A 14,567-nucleotide genomic window follows, 5' to 3' on the forward strand; every position below is an offset into this window, starting at 1 on the left:
AACCGTTCACTGGGTACTTATCCGTATGAAAATCCCTATGGATTTTCCTGTTTTTACAAGGAAATAAAATGTGAAAAAAATATTTCTACATCCCATGGACTTTCCCAGCCACTTCCGTTTTTCTCCCACAGGTCTAACACTTCCGAAAAACCAATACAACGCCCACCCGGAACAATATATAAAGCTAAACGAACCGTTCACTGGGTACTTATCCGTACGAAAATCCCTATTGATTTTCCCTTTTTTTACAAGGAAATAAAATGTGAAAAAAATATTTCTACATCCCATGGCTTTTCCCAGCCACTTCGGTTTTTCTCCCACAGGTCTAACACTTCCGAAAAACCAATACAACGCCCACCCGGAACAATATATAAAGCTAAACAAACCGTTCACTGGGAACTTATCCGTACGAAAATCCCTATTGATTTTCCTGTTTTTACAAGAAAATAAAATATGAAAAAAATATTTCTACATCCCATGGCCTTTCCCAGCCACTACGGTTTTTCTCGCTCAGGTCTAACACTTCCAAAAAACCAATACAACGCCCACCCGGAACAATATATAAAGCTAAACGAACCGTTCACTGGGAACTTATCCGTACGAAAATCCCTATGGATTTTCCTGTTTTTACAAGGAAATAAAATGTGAAAAAAAATTTCTACATCCCATGGCCTTTCCTAGCCACTTGGGTTTTTTCCCCACAGGTCTAACACATCCAAAAAACCCATACAACGGCCACCCGGCACAATATATAAATTTAAACGAACCGTTCACTGGGTACTTATCCGTACGAAAATCCCTATGGATTTTCCCTTTTTTTACAAGGAAATAAAATGTGAAAAAAATATTTCTACATCCCATGGCCTTTCCCAGACACTTCGGTTTTTCTCGCACAGGTCTAACACTTCCAAAAAACCAATACAACGGCCACCCGGAACAATATATAAAGCTAAACGAATCGTTCACTGGGTACTTATCCGTACGAAAATCCCTATTTATTTTCCCTTTTTTTACAAGGAAATAAAATGTGAAAAAAAAAATTCTACATCCCATGGCCTTTCCCAGCCACTTCGGTTTTTATCCCACAGGTCTAACACTTCCGAAAAACCAATACAACGCCCACCCGGAACAATATATAAAGCTAAACGAACCGTTCACTGGGTACTTATCCGTACGAAAATCCCTATGGATTTTCCTATTTTTACAAGGAAATAAAATGTGAAAAAAATATTTCTACATCCCATGGCCTTTCCCAGCTACTTCCGTTTTTCTCCCACAGGTCTAACACTTCCGAAAAACCAATACAACGCCCTCCTGGAACAATATATAAAGCTAAACAACCCGTTCACTGGGTACTTATCCGTACGAAAACCCCTATTGATTTACCTGTTTTTACAAAGAAATAAAATGTGAAAAAAATATTCCTACATCCCATGGCCTTTCCCAACCATTTAAATTTTTCTCTTCCTGGTCTATCACTTCCTAAAAACCAATACAACGCCCACCCGGAACAATATATAAAGCTAAACGAACCGTTCACTGGGTGCTTATCCGTACGGAAATCTCTATTGTTTTACCTGTTTTTACAAGGAAATAAAATGTGAAAAAAATATTTCTACATCCCATGGCCTTTCCCAGCCACTTCCGTTTTTCTCCCACAGTTCTAACACTTCCGAAAAACCAATACAACGCCTTCCCAGAACAATATATTAAGCTAAACGAACCGTTCACTGGGTGCTTATCCGTACGAAAAACCCTATTGATTTTCCTGTTTTTACAAGGAAATAAAATGTGAAAAAAATATTCCTACATCCCATGGCCTTTCCCAGCCACTTCGGTTTTTCTCCCACAGGTCTAACACTTCCGAAAAACCAATACAACCCCAACCCAGAACAATATATAAAGCTAAACGAACCGTTCACTGGGTACTTATCCGTACGAAAATCCCTATTGATTTTCCTGTTTTTACAAGGAAATAAAATGTGAAAAATATATTTCTACATCCCATGGCCTTTCCCAGCCACTTCCGTTTATCTCCCACAGGTCTAACACTTCCGAAAAACCAATACAACGCCCTCCTGGAACAATATATTAAGCTAAACGAACCGTTCACTGGGTGCTTATCCGTACGGAAATCTCTATTGATTTACCTGTTTTTACAAGGAAATAAAATGTGAAAAATATATTTCTACATCCCATGGCCTTTCCCAGCCACTTCCGTTTATCTCCCACAGGTCTAACACTTCCGAAAAACCAATACAACGCCCTCCTGGAACAATATATTAAGCTAAACGAACCGTTCACTGGGTGCTTATCCGTACGAAAATCCCTATTGATTTTCCTGTTTTTACAAGGAAATAAAATGTGAAAAAAATATTCCTACATCCCATGGCCTTTCCCAACAATTTAAATTTTTGTCCCACAGGTCTAACACTTCCGAAAAACCAATACAATGCCCACCCGGAACAATATATAAAGCTAAACGAACCGTTCACTGGGTACTTATCCGTACGAAAATCTCTATTGATTTTCCTGTTTTTACAAGGAAATAAAATGTGAAAAAAATATTTCTACATCCCATGGCCTTTCCCAGCTACTTCCGTTTTTCTCCCACAGGTCTAACACTTCCGAAAAACCAATACAACGCCCTCCTGGAACAATATATAAAGCTAAACGACCCGTTCACTGGGTACTTATCCGTACGAAAATCCCTATTGATTTACCTGTTTTTACAAGGAAATAAAATGTGAAAAAAATATTCCTACATCCCATGGCCTTCCCCAACCATTTAAATTTTTCTCTTCCTGGTCTATCACTTCGGAAAAACCAATACAACGCCCACCAGGAACAATATATAAAGCTAAACGAACCGTTCACTGGGTGCTTATCCGTACGAAAATCCCTATGGATTTTCCTGTTTTTACAAGGAAATAAAATGTGAAAAAAATATTTCTACATCCCATGGCCTTTCCCAGCCACTTCCGTTTATCTCCCACAGGTCTAACACTTCCGAAAAACCAATACAACGCCCTCCTGGAACAATATATTAAGCTAAACGAACCGTTCACTGGGTGCTTATCCGTACGGAAATCTCTATTGATTTACCTGTTTTTACAAGGAAATAAAATGTGAAAAATATATTTCTACATCCCATGGCCTTTCCCAGCCACTTCCGTTTTTCTCCCACAGGTCTAACACTTCCGAAAAACCAATACAACGCCCTCCCGGAACAATATATTAAGCTAAACGAACCGTTCACTGGGTGCTTATCCGTACGAAAATCCCTATTGATTTTCCTGTTTTTACAAGGAAATAAAATGTGAAAAAAATATTCCTACATCCCATGGCCTTTCCCAACAATTTAAATTTTTGTCCCATAGGTCTAACACGTCAGAAAAACCCATACAACGCCCAACCGGAAAAATATATAAAGCTAAACGAACCGTTCACTGGGAACATATCCGTACGAAAATCCCTATGGATTTTCCTGTTTTTACAAGGAAATAAAATGTGAAAAAAAAATTTCTACATCCCATGGCCTTTCCCAGCCACTTCGGTTTTTCTCTCACAGGTCTAACACTTCCGAAAAACCAATACAACGCCCACCCAGAACAATATATAAAGCTAAACGAACCGTTCACTGGGTACTTATCCGTACGAAAATCCCTATGGATTTTCCTGTTTTTACAAGGAAATAAAATGTGAAAACAATATTTCTACATCCCATGGCCTTTCCCAGCCACTTCCGTTTATCTCCCACAGGTCTAACACTTCCGAAAAACCAATACAACGCCCTCCTGGAACAATATATTAAGCTAAACGAACTGTTCACTGGGTGCTTATCCGTACGAAAATCCCTATTGATTTTCCTGTTTTTACAAGGAAATAAAATGTGAAAAAAATATTCCTACATCCCATGGCCTTTCCCAACAATTTAAATTTTTGTCCCACAGGTCTAACACTTCCGAAAAACCAATACAATGCCCACCCGGAACAATATATAAAGCTAAACGAACCGTTCACTGGGTACTTATCCGTACGAAAATCTCTATTGATTTTCCTGTTTTTACAAGGAAATAAAATGTGAAAAAAATATTTCTACATCCCATGGCCTTTCCCAGCTACTTCCGTTTTTCTCCCACAGGTTTAACACTTCCGAAAAACCAATACAACGCCCTCCTGGAACAATATATAAAGCTAAACGACCCGTTCACTGGGTACTTATCCGTACGAAAATCCCTATTGATTTACCTGTTTTTACAAGGAAATAAAATGTGAAAAAAATATTCCTACATCCCATGGCCTTCCCCAACCATTTAAATTTTTCTCTTCCTGGTCTATCACTTCCGAAAAACCAATACAACGCCCACCAGGAACAATATATAAAGCTAAACGAACCGTTCACTGGGTGCTTATCCGTACGGAAATCTCTATTGATTTACCTGTTTTTACAAGGAAATAAAATGTGAAAAAAATATTTCTACATCCCATGGCCTTTCCCAGCCACTTCCGTTTTTCTCCCACAGGTCTAACACTTCCGAAAAACCAATACAACGCCCTCCCGGAACAATATATTAAGCTAAACGAACCGTTCACCGGGTGCTTATCCGTACGAAAATCCCTATTGATTTTCCTGTTTTTACAAGGAAATAAAATGTGAAAAAAATATTCCTACATCCCATGGCCTTTCCCAACCATTTAAATATTTGTCCCACAGGTCTAACACTCCCGAAAAACCCATACAACTCCCAACCGGAACAATATATAAAGCTAAACGAACCGTTCACTGGGAACATATCCGTACGAAAATCCCTATGGATTTTCCTGTTTTTACAAGGAAATAAAATCTGAAAAAAATATTTCTACATCCCATGGCCTATCCCAGCCACTTCGTTTTTTCTCCCACAGGTCTAACACTTCCGAAAAACCAATACAACGCCCTCCCGGAACAATATATTAAGCTAAACGAACCGTTCACTGGTTGCTTATCCGTACGAAAATCCCTATTGATTTTCCTGTTTTTACAAGGAAATAAAATGTGAAAAAAATATTCCTACATCCCATGGCCTTTCCCAACAATTTAAATTTTTGTCCCATAGGTCTAACACGTCAGAAAAACCCATACAACGCCCAACCGGAAAAATATATAAAGCTAAACGAACCGTTCACTGGGAACATATCCGTACGAAAATCCCTATGGATTTACCTGTTTTTACAAGGAAATAAAATGTGAAAAAAATATTCCTACATCCCATGGCCTTCCCCAACCATTTAAATTTTTCTCTTCCTGGTCTATCACTTCCGAAAAACCAATACAACGCCCACCAGGAACAATATATAAAGCTAAACGAACCGTTCACTGGGTGCTTATCCGTACGAAAATCCCTATGGATTTTCCTGTTTTTACAAGGAAATAAAATGTGAAAAAAAAAATTTCTACATCCCATGTCCTTTCCCAGCCACTTCGGTTTTTCTCTCACAGGTCTAACACTTCCGAAAAACCAATACAATGCCCACCCAGAACAATATATAAAGCTAAACGAACCGTTCACTGGGTACTTATCCGTACGAAAATCCCTATGGATTTTCCTGTTTTTACAAGGAAATAAAATGTGAAAAAAATATTTCTACATCCCATGGCCTTTCCCAGCCACTTCCGTTTATCTCCCACAGGTCTAACACTTCCGAAAAACCAATACAACGCCCTCCTGGAACAATATATTAAGCTAAACGAACCGTTCACTGGGTGCTTATCCGTACGAAAATCCCTATTGATTTTCCTGTTTTTACAAGGAAATAAAATGTGAAAAAAATATTCCTACATCCCATGGCCTTTCCCAACAATTTAAATTTTTGTCCCACAGGTCTAACACTTCCGAAAAACCAATACAATGCCCACCCGGAACAATATATAAAGCTAAACGAACCGTTCACTGGGTACTTATCCGTACGAAAATCCCTATTGATTTTCCTGTTTTTACAAGGAAATAAAATCTGAAAAAAATATTTCTACATCACATGGCCTTTCCCAGCCACTTCGGTTTTTGTCCCACAGGTCTAACACTTCTGAAAAACCAATACAACGCCCTCCCGGAACAATATATTAAGCTAAACGAACCGTTCACTGGGTGCTTATCCGTACGGAAATCTCTATTGATTTACCTGTTTTTACAAGGAAATAAAATGTGAAAAAAATATTTCTACATCCCATGGCCTTTCCCAGCCACTTCCGTTTTTCTCCCACAGGTCTAACACTTCCGAAAAACCAATACAACGCCCTCCCGGAACAATATATTAAGCTAAACGAACCGTTCACTGGGTGCTTATCCGTACGAAAATCCCTATTGATTTTCCTGTTTTTACAAGGAAATAAAATGTGAAAAAAATATTCCTACATCCCATGGCCTTTCCCAACAATTTAAATTTTTTGTCCCATAGGTCTAACACGTCAGAAAAACCCATAAAACGCCCAACCGGAAAAATATATAAAGCTAAACGAACCGTTCACTGGGAACATATCCGTACGAAAATCCCTATGGATTTTCCTGTTTTTACAAGGAAATAAAATGTGAAAAAAAAATTTCTACATCCCATGGCCTTTCCCAGCCACTTCGGTTTTTCTCTCACAGGTCTAACACTTCCGAAAAACCAATACAACGCCCACCCAGAACAATATATAAAGCTAAACGAACCGTTCACTGGGTACTTATCCGTACGAAAATCCCTATGGATTTTCCTGTTTTTACAAGGAAATAAAATGTGAAAAAAATATTTCTACATCCCATGGCCTTTCCCAGCCACTTCCGTTTATCTCCCACAGGTCTAACACTTCCGAAAAACCAATACAACGCCCTCCTGGAACAATATATTAAGCTAAACGAACCGTTCACTGGGTGCTTATCCGTACGAAAATCCCTATTGATTTTCCTGTTTTTACAAGGAAATAAAATGTGAAAAAAATATTCCTACATCCCATGGCCTTTCCCAACAATTTAAATTTTTGTCCCACAGGTCTAACACTTCCGAAAAACCAATACAATGCCCACCCGGAACAATATATAAAGCTAAACGAACCGTTCACTGGGTACTTATCCGTTCGAAAATCCCTATTGATTTTCCTGTTTTTACAAGGAAATAAAATCTGAAAAAAATATTTCTACATCCCATGGCCTTTCCCAGCCACTTCGGTTTTTCTCCCACAGGTCTAACACTTCCGAAAAACCAATACAACGCCCTCCCGGAACAATATATTAAGCTAAACGAACCGTTCACTGGGTGCTTATCCGTACGGAAATCTCTATTGATTTACCTGTTTTTACACGGAAATAAAATGTGAAAAAAATATTTCTACATCCCATGGCCTTTCCCAGCCACTTCCGTTTTTCTCCCACAGGTCTAACACTTCCGAAAAACCAATACAACGCCCTCCCGGAACAATATATTAAGCTAAACGAACCGTTCACCGGGTGCTTATCCGTACGAAAATCCCTATTGATTTTCCTGTTTTTACAAGGAAATAAAATGTGAAAAAAATATTCCTACATCCCATGGCCTTTCCCAACAATTGAAATTTTTGTCCCACAGGTCTAACACGTCCGAAAAACCCATACAACGCCCAACCGGAACAATATATAAAGCTAAACGAACCGTTCACTGGGAACATATCCGTACGAAAATCCCTATGGATTTTCCTGTTTTTACAAGGAAATAAAATGTGAAAAAAATATTTCTACATCCCATGGCCTTTCCCAGCCACTTCGTTTTTCTCCCACAGGTCTAACACTTCCGAAAAACCAATACAACGCCCACCCAGAACAATATATAAAGCTAAACGAACCGTTCACTGGGTACTTATCCGTACGAAAATCCCTATGGATTTTCCTGTTTTTACAAGGAAATAAAATGTGAAAAAAATATTTCTACATCCCATGGCCTTTCCCAGCCACTTCGTTTTTCTCCCACAGGTCTAACACTTCCGAAAAACCAATACAACGCCCACCCAGAACAATATATAAAGCTAAACGAACCGTTCACTGGGTACTTATCCGTACGAAAATCCCTATGGATTTTCCTGTTTTTACAAGGAAATAAAATGTGAAAAAAATATTCCTACATCCCATGGCCTTTCCCAACAATTTAAATTTTTGTCCCACAGGTCTAACACTTCCGAAAAACCCATACAACGGCCACCTGGAACAATATATTAAGCTAAACGAACCGTTCACTGGGTGCTTATCCGTACGAAAATCCCTATTGATTTTCCTGTTTTTACAAGGAAATAAAATGTGAAAAAAATATTCCTACATCCCATGGCCTTTCCCAACAATTTAAATTTTTGTCCCACAGGTCTAACACTTCCGAAAAACCAATACAATGCCCACCCGGAACAATATATAAAGCTAAACGAACCGTTCACTGGGTACTTATCCGTTCGAAAATCCCTATTGATTTTCCTGTTTTTACAAGGAAATAAAATCTGAAAAAAATATTTCTACATCCCATGGCCTTTCCCAGCCACTTCGGTTTTTCTCCCACAGGTCTAACACTTCCGAAAAACCAATACAACGCCCTCCCGGAACAATATATTAAGCTAAACGAACCGTTCACTGGGTGCTTATCCGTACGGAAATCTCTATTGATTTACCTGTTTTTACAAGGAAATAAAATGTGAAAAAAATATTTCTACATCCCATGGCCTTTCCCAGCCACTTCCGTTTTTCTCCCACAGGTCTAACACTTCCGAAAAACCAACACAACGCCCTCCCGGAACAATATATTAAGCTAAACGAACCGTTCACTGGGTGCTTATCCGTACGAAAATCCCGATTGATTTTCCTGTTTTTACAAGGAAATAAAATGTGAAAAAAATATTCCTACATCCCATGGCCTTTCCCAACAATTGAAATTTTTGTCCCACAGGTCTAACACGTCCGAAAAACCCATACAACGCCCAACCGGAACAATATATAAAGCTAAACGAACCGTTCACTGGGAACATATCCGTACGAAAATCCCTATGGATTTTCCTGTTTTTACAAGGAAATAAAATGTGAAAAAAATATTTCTACATCCCATGGCCTTTCCCAGCCACTTCGTTTTTCTCCCACAGGTCTAACACTTCCGAAAAACCCATACAACGGCCACCTGGAACAATATATAAAGCTAAACGAACCGTTCACTGGGTACTTATCCGTACGAAAATCCCTATGGATTTTCCTGTTTTTACAAGGATATAAAATGTGAAAAAAATATTTCTACATCCCATGGCCTTTCCCAGCCACTTCGGTTTTTCTCCCAAAGGTCTAACACTTCCGAAAAACTAATACAACGCCCACCCGGAACAATATATTAAGCTAAACGAACCGTTCACTGGGTGCTTATCCGTACGAAAATCCCTATTGATTTTCCTGTTTTTACAAGGAAATAAAATGTGAAAAAAATATTCCTACATCCCATGGCCTTTCCCAACAATTTAAATTTTTGTCCCACAGGTCTAACACTTCCGAAAAACCAATACAATGCCCACCCGGAACAATATATAAAGCTAAACGAACCGTTCACTGGGTACTTATCCGTACGAAAATCCCTATTGATTTACCTGTTTTTACAAGGAAATAAAATGTGAAAAAAAAATTTCTACATCCCATGGCCTTTCCCAGCCACTTCGGTTTTTCTCTCACAGGTCTAACACTTCCGAAAAACCAATACAACGCCCACCCAGAACAATATATAAAGCTAAACGAACCGTTCACTGGGTACTTATCCGTACGAAAATCCCTATGGATTTTCCTGTTTTTACAAGGAAATAAAATGTGAAAAAAATATTTCTACATCCCATGGCCTTTCCCAGCCACTTCCGTTTATCTCCCACAGGTCTAACACTTCCGAAAAACCAATACAACGCCCTCCTGGAACAATATATTAAGCTAAACGAACCGTTCACTGGGTGCTTATCCGTACGAAAATCCCTATTGATTTTCCTGTTTTTACAAGGAAATAAAATGTGAAAAAAATATTCCTACATCCCATGGCCTTTCCCAACAATTTAAATTTTTGTCCCACAGGTCTAACACTTCCGAAAAACCAATACAATGCCCACCCGGAACAATATATAAAGCTAAACGAACCGTTCACTGGGTACTTATCCGTACGAAAATCTCTATTGATTTTCCTGTTTTTGCAAGGAAATAAAATGTGAAAAAAATATTTCTACATCCCATGGCCTTTCCCAGCTACTTCCGTTTTTCTCCCACAGGTCTAACACTTCCGAAAAACCAATACAACGCCCTCCTGGAACAATATATAAAGCTAAACGACCCGTTCACTGGGTACTTATCCGTACGAAAATCCCTATTGATTTACCTGTTTTTACAAGGAAATAAAATGTGAAAAAAATATTCCTACATCCCATGGCCTTCCACAACCATTTAAATTTTTCTCTTCCTGGTCTATCACTTCCGAAAAACCAATACAACGCCCACCAGTAACAATATATAAAGCTAAACGAACCGTTCACTGGGTGCTTATCCGTACGGAAATCTCTATTGATTTACCTGTTTTTACAAGGAAATAAAATGTGAAAAAAATATTTCTACATCCCATGGCCTTTCCCAGCCACTTCCGTTTTTCTCCCACAGGTCTAACACTTCCGAAAAACCAATACAACGCCCTCCCGGAACAATATATTAAGCTAAACGAACCGTTCACCGGGTGCTTATCCGTACGAAAATCCCTATTGATTTTCCTGTTTTTACAAGGAAATAAAATGTGAAAAAAATATTTCTACATCCCATGGCCTTTCCCAACCATTTAAATATTTGTCCCACAGGTCTAACACTCCCGAAAAACCCATACAACGCCCAACCGGAACAATATATAAAGCTAAACGAACCGTTCACTGGGAACATATCCGTACGAAAATCCCTATGGATTTTCCTGTTTTTACAAGGAAATAAAATCTGAAAAAAATATTTCTACATCCCATGGCCTTTCCCAGCCACTTCCGTTTATCTCCCACAGGTCTAACACTTCCGAAAAACCAATACAACGCCCTCCTGGAACAATATATTAAGCTAAACGAACCGTTCACTGGGTGCTTATCCGTACGAAAATCCCTATTGATTTTCCTGTTTTTACAAGGAAATAAAATGTGAAAAAAATATTCCTACATCCCATGGCCTTTCCCAACAATTTAAATTTTTGTCCCACAGGTCTAACACTTCCGAAAAACCAATACAATGCCCACCCGGAACAATATATAAAGCTAAACGAACCGTTCACTGGGTACTTATCCGTACGAAAATCCCTATTGATTTTCCTGTTTTTACAAGGAAATAAAATCTAAAAAAAAATATTTCTACATCACATGGCCTTTCCCAGCCACTTCGGTTTTTGTCCCACAGGTCTAACACTTCTGAAAAACCAATACAACGCCCTCCCGGAACAATATATTAAGCTAAACGAACCGTTCACTGGGTGCTTATCCGTACGGAAATCTCTATTGATTTACCTGTTTTTACAAGGAAATAAAATGTGAAAAAAATATTTCTACATCCCATGGCCTTTCCCAGCCACTTCCGTTTTTCTCCCACAGGTCTAACACTTCCAAAAAACCAATACAACGCCCTCCCGGAACAATATATTAAGCTAAACGAACCGTTCACTGGGTGCTTATCCGTACGAAAATCCCTATTGATTTTCCTGTTTTTACAAGGAAATAAAATGTGAAAAAAATATTCCTACATCCCATGGCCTTTCCCAACAATTTAAATTTTTGTCCCATAGGTCTAACACGTCAGAAAAACCCATACAACACCCAACCGGAAAAATATATAAAGCTAAACGAACCGTTCACTGGGAACATATCCGTACGAAAATCCCTATGGATTTTCCTGTTTTTACAAGGAAATAAAATGTGAAAAAAAAAATTCTACATCCCATGGCCTTTCCCAGCCACTTCGGTTTTTCTCTCACAGGTCTAACACTTCCGAAAAACCAATACAACGCCCACCCAGAACAATATATAAAGCTAAACGAACCGTTCACTGGGTACTTATCCGTACGAAAATCCCTATGGATTTTCCTGTTTTTACAAGGAAATAAAATGTGAAAAAAATATTTCTACATCCCATGGCCTTTCCCAGCCACTTCCGTTTATCTCCCACAGGTCTAACACTTCCGAAAAACCAATACAACGCCCTCCTGGAACAATATATTAAGCTAAACGAACCGTTCACTGGGTGCTTATCCGTACGAAAATCCCTATTGATTTTCCTGTTTTTATAAGGAAATAAAATGTGAAAAAAATATTCCTACATCCCATGGCCTTTCCCAACAATTTAAATTTTTGTCCCACAGGTCTAACACTTCCGAAAAACCAATACAATGCCCACCCGGAACAATATATAAAGCTAAACGAACCGTTCACTGGGTACTTATCCGTTCGAAAATCCCTATTGATTTTCCTGTTTTTACAAGGAAATAAAATCTGAAAAAAATATTTCTACATCCCATGGCCTTTCCCAGCCACTTCGGTTTTTCTCCCACAGGTCTAACACTTCCGAAAAACCAATACAACGCCCTCCCGGAACAATATATTAAGCTAAACGAACCGTTCACTGGGTGCTTATCCGTACGGAAATCTCTATTGATTTACCTGTTTTTACAAGGAAATAAAATGTGAAAAAAATATTTCTACATCCCATGGCCTTTCCCAGCCACTTCCGTTTTTCTCCCACAGGTCTAACACTTCCGAAAAACCAATACAACGCCCTCCCGGAACAATATATTAAGCTAAACGAACCGTTCACTGGGTGCTTATCCGTACGAAAATCCCTATTGATTTTCCTGTTTTTACAAGGAAATAAAATGTGAAAAAAATATTCCTACATCCCATGGCCTTTCCCAACCATTTAAATATTTGTCCCACATGTCTAACACTTCCGAAAAACCCATACAACGCCCAACCGGAACAATATATAAAGCTAAACGAACCGTTCACTGGGAACATATCCGTACGAAAATCCCTATGGATTTTCCTGTTTTTACAAGGAAATAATATGTGAACAAAATATTTCTACATCCCATGGCCTTTCCCAGCCACTTCCGTTTTTCTCCCACAGGTCTAACACTTCCGAAAAACCAATACAACGCCCTCCCGGAACAATATATTAAGCTAAACGAACCGTTCACTGGTTGCTTATCCGTACGAAAATCCCTATTGATTTTCCTGTTTTTACAAGGAAATAAAATGTGAAAAAAATATTCCTACATCCCATGGCCTTTCCCAACAATTGAAATTTTTGTCCCACAGGTCTAACACGTCCGAAAAACCCATACAACGCCCAACCGGAACAATATATAAAGCTAAACGAACCGTTCACTGGGAACATATCCGTACGAAAATCCCTATGGATTTTCCTGTTTTTACAAGGAAATAAAATGTGAAAAAAATATTTCTACATCCCATGGCCTTTCCCAGCCACTTCGTTTTTCTCCCACAGGTCTAACACTTCCGAAAAACCAATACAACGCCCACCCAGAACAATATATAAAGCTAAACGAACCGTTCACTGGGTACTTATCCGTACGAAAATCCCTATGGATTTTCCTGTTTTTACAAGGAAATAAAATGTGAAAAAAATATTTCTACATCCCATGGCCTTTCCCAGCCACTTCGTTTTTCTCCCACAGGTCTAACACTTCCGAAAAACCAATACAACGCCCACCCAGAACAATATATAAAGCTAAACGAACCGTTCACTGGGTACTTATCCGTACGAAAATCCCTATGGATTTTCCTGTTTTTACAAGGAAATAAAATGTGAAAAAAATATTCCTACATCCCATGGCCTTTCCCAACAATTTAAATTTTTGTCCCACAGGTCTAACACTTCCGAAAAACCCATACAACGGCCACCTGGAACAATATATAAAGCTAAACGAACCGTTCACTGGGAACATATCCGTACGAAAATCCCTATGGATTTTCCTGTTTTTACAAGGATATAAAATGTGAAAAAAATATTTCTACATCCCATGGCCTTTTCCAGCCACTTCGGTTTTTCTCCCAAAGGTCTAACACTTCCGAAAAACTAATACAACGCCCACCCGGAACAATATATTAAGCTAAACGAACCGTTCACTGGGTGCTTATCCGTATGAAAATCCCTATTGATTTTCCTGTTTTTACAAGGAAATAAAATGTGAAAAAAATATTCCTACATCCCATGGCCTTTCCCAACCATTTAAATTTTTCTCTTCCTGGTCTATCACTTCCGAAAAACCAATACAACGCCCACCAGGAACAATATATAAAGCTAAACGAACCGTTCACTGGGTGCTTATCCGTACGGAAATCTCTATTGATTTACCTGTTTTTACAAGGAAATAAAATGTGAAAAAAATATTTCTACATCCCATGGCCTTTCCCAGCCACTTCCGTTTTTCTCCCACAGGTCTAACACTTCCGAAAAACCAATACAACGCCCTCCCGGAACAATATATTAAGCTAAACGAACCGTTCACTGGGTGCTTATCCGTACGAAAATCCCTATTGATTTTCCTGT

The sequence above is a fragment of the Paroedura picta genome, chromosome 9, assembly GCF_049243985.1.
Source record: "Paroedura picta isolate Pp20150507F chromosome 9, Ppicta_v3.0, whole genome shotgun sequence".
Taxonomy (NCBI): Eukaryota; Metazoa; Chordata; class Lepidosauria; order Squamata; family Gekkonidae; genus Paroedura; species Paroedura picta.